A 3,703-nucleotide genomic window follows, 5' to 3' on the forward strand; every position below is an offset into this window, starting at 1 on the left:
GATACAGAAGCGGTCGACTGCCGGTTTCTACTTGTCAAGTTACCTAGAGGTATGCTTACTAGGTGTGACTTGAATTACCTACTAGTGTCGATTTCTACATACGGGTACTTAACAAAGTCCCATCATCAATACCCATATATCGCTATTTGGTTTAATTCTCTAGACAATTACGGGTCGAAGAAAATATAAACTAGCAATAACATTGTGACATAACTATTTAATTTCGAACTTAAACAATTAAGGAACAATCCATAAACATTATTAGCATGGTAGAAATCAAACAATAATGAGAATAAGTGCAAGAGAACAAGTTATTTCATATCAATTATAGGTTCATATTTCGGACTTTGAAATCGCCCTCAATCAAAGATTGTTTTAGCTACTCATGTTCATATGTTCTCCAAAATACAAGGCTTAAAAGATGTTCAAAAGAAGAAAAAGTTTAGATTAAACCCAGGCAGCAAACAGAGTTGCTGTTGTTGTAGAACAGGTACAGGTCACAGGAACTGGAACTAATGGTAGTCCCTTTAGGTTTTCGCCGGCGCAGAACTGTGATGTAAAGGTCGCCCCTTTTCTGTATTTTTAACGCCTCTGTATATCTTTTCTTCTCCTGCAATGTCGCATAAGATAAACACCGCACAAATCTCAATCTTCACAAACCCTACAGGCCTCTGAAATCACCTCAAACCCATCAACAGAGTCCATGTTCAGTCACGGCAAACACCCAGACCAACACACGTCCCCTGCCATCAAACCATGTCTACAGTAGACAAGAACATGGTTCAGTCCAGCTGCATTGGTGACATTGTCTTCCGCCAAAAGACTCGACCTAAACTCCACTTCCTTGTAGAGACTCACAAAAGCAGTCCATCACCAGCCCTTCTCGTCTGAATTTCAGGCACAAATACACCCAATTCATTCCCTGTATAGCAATCCACCAAATTCCCATCATTCAATCTGCACGGCAGCAACAGCACCTTCTACTGAAATTCAGTCCAAGAGCTTCACTGTTTTATAGCTCGAGAACTCACAGCAGCTCAAACACGACCAAAATCCACAAAATCAGAGCATCTTCTCATTGAAATACTTCACCAAAATTCAGTCACAGCACCATACATTTCATCTGGATTTTTGCGCATCAAAACTATTCAATTGTACCCAAGTTCCTTGCTTGTCATCAGCTTCAAAATCCATGTCTTTAATAGCTCAAACATGCCCACAAAATCAATCACAGCAAGCACTCCTCCCCGGCTGTATTTCAGGCCTTTTCTCGAGCATGTTGTGTGCCATTACCTTCTTGCTGTAGCCTTTGAACTTCTATAGCTTCTTAACTCACCCAGATTCCTGTAAATTCAGTTCACAGTAAACCCATTTAGATATAACAATCAAAAGCACCAAACAGTTCAGTTTCTGAATGAGGATCCTTTGCTACAAGTAATCTTATTATCGCGCAACTCAACCGACCTAATTATACCATAAAATTGACAATAGAATCAACAAATTAATCAGATAGAAGAAAAAAAATTAAAATGGACAAAAATCTCATTTAAAACAGATATGATAATTTGCATACCATAAATGTTCAAGCTCCGTAACTCTTTGTCTTAACAATAACAATTCTTCCGTAGCCTTTTTTTCCTTCACCTAACCATGCATTTTCAAGTTTAAACTCAACAACATGAACACGATGAATTAAGAAAGATTCAAGAAAGAACAAACTGGGAATTAAAACCATCAACATCATATTTTGCCAGTGCATCAATTCGATATAAAAGCATTCACTCTTCAACCCACCATCCCAGCACCATCAACTCATCCGTGTTATTAAATATTTTCATATTATTTTTACCATTTTGATAAATTAGTGCATCTATTTATATTCTGTCCAAACATATGCACTTACCTACTCAAAAACTTTTTAGTGACCTTTCATCTTGTTCTCATACAATTTACTTCATATAAAATTTAGAGCATCAGCTAGTACAAGTGCTCAAAAATCCAACATCACCCCTAGACACTCCTTAGTGGAATGCCGATGCTAAGCATTACTTTAAGATTCATGACATCTCATGCAATAGCCATGATCATCACCTGCCAATGCCACTGCATTCCCCATGAGTTTATTAAGAAGTAACCATAATATTGTTCCCCTTCGTATTCTTTAGTAGTAATTTTTAAAATTACTACTATACCTATACTCACTCCAAAATAATTCCAACAAATCCCTTATAAATAGTTACCATCTAAATTTTCCGACTCCATCAAACCCACTCTTTTAAAATCTCATTAATACTTAAATCCCCATTCACGGAAACAATACCACAATCCAGTTTACATTTTAATTAATGGCAACATTTTTACTCTATTTCCCCTGTTCTCTATCTCGTTTATAATTACACACTTTGATCATCAAGTTGAATTCAAAGACGAAAAAGAATTACAAGGTGGTAGAAAATTTTATATACCTTAATGAAGGAAGTCCAAGCAAGATAGGGGAGTTTCAATTGTTTTCCTGATGCCTTTAGTGTGTGCAATTTTTTTTTCGTATCTCTTCTTCTCCCTCATCTCAAGATGAAAGACCAAAACCAGCATTCTTTTACAAACTAAATCAGATTGAAAAATTTACACACAATATTGTGCTTCGAGTTCCACCTGGAGAAAAAAAAAACAATTAGATCTAAAAAATCAACAACCAACTATTGAAAAAAAAAAACACAGTCAAGGATCTCAATCAACATACAAGGATACCAATCTCTATTCACTAAATTAAGCTTAAAATCAAAATTAAACAAAAAAAAAATCATAATCAAAAACCTAAAATAAAAAAATCAAATCTAAATAATTCAAAAAATAGCTGAATCATCCAGATAGAAAAACAATCAACGTTTTTCTCAATTAAAATTGAAAATAATGATAAAAGGTTGAACATATTTTTGATCGATCAAAATAGCAAACATCGAAACCGATAAAAATCGAGTAGAAAAAAAAAGTAGATCAAGAGATAAATGAATAAAGAGTAACCAAAGTTCGATCACTAACCTGAAAACTAGTAGAATAAACATTGATTCCCATATATAGAAGATTCAAACCTCCTCTTTCATGTTTGATCTGTCCATATAACCTCTTTCATGTCTGATCTGTACATATACAAGAGATGGAGACAGAAATCCTTGCAATTTGAAAGAAGCAATCGATCAAAGTGATCAACTAAAACCTAAATTTTCATCGTCACTGCAGAGCAGTGCCGAATGAGGAATCGAAGTGAAGAAATGATTTGTGAAGAAATTAGTATGCGTCGGATGAGGGTCATTTTTGGCATGAAAGAAAAATATTTTGGACTAAATCGTTCATATAAGGATTATTAACTCGTTTCAAATTGTGTAAATTTGGACCTCCCAATACTAGATCTCAGAGGACAGGATTAGATTGTCCAAAGCCCAACAAGTTTGGAATTAAACGTCAATTTCTACCTATGCCACTGTACCGTGCGCCATTCCCAGTCCATGCCTTTGCATTTCTCTGACAGCAGCAAAGAGAATTAGAATTATCATTTAGCTCCAGTTTCGCCGTCATTGTTCTTGGTCTCCAATTTATTGACATGAGCTTTAACCGCGTGCATCGATACAACTTCTTTTGGCGCTTTTTTTTCGCTAGAGTTCTTCCACCAACAGCAGCCGTCTCTTGCTTCTCAGATCCACTTCTT

The 3,703-nt window shown here is 35.7% G+C and overlaps 1 long non-coding RNA gene across 1 annotated transcript; it reads right to left on the bottom strand.

Annotated features, from left to right (window-relative positions):
• Window positions 1–297: 297 nt before the first annotated feature.
• LOC113347525 lies at window positions 298–3,236 on the bottom strand. Its single transcript, XR_003359011.1, has 4 exons — window positions 3,040–3,236; window positions 2,466–2,652; window positions 1,574–1,644; window positions 298–1,344 (listed from the first exon to the last, which is right to left on the bottom strand). It is a non-coding gene; the product is annotated as an uncharacterized LOC113347525 (long non-coding RNA).
• Between the last annotated feature and the right edge of the window lie 467 nt (window positions 3,237–3,703).

Source organism: Papaver somniferum, chromosome 2 (genome assembly GCF_003573695.1).
Source record: "Papaver somniferum cultivar HN1 chromosome 2, ASM357369v1, whole genome shotgun sequence".
NCBI classification, from domain to species: domain Eukaryota; kingdom Viridiplantae; phylum Streptophyta; class Magnoliopsida; order Ranunculales; family Papaveraceae; genus Papaver; species Papaver somniferum.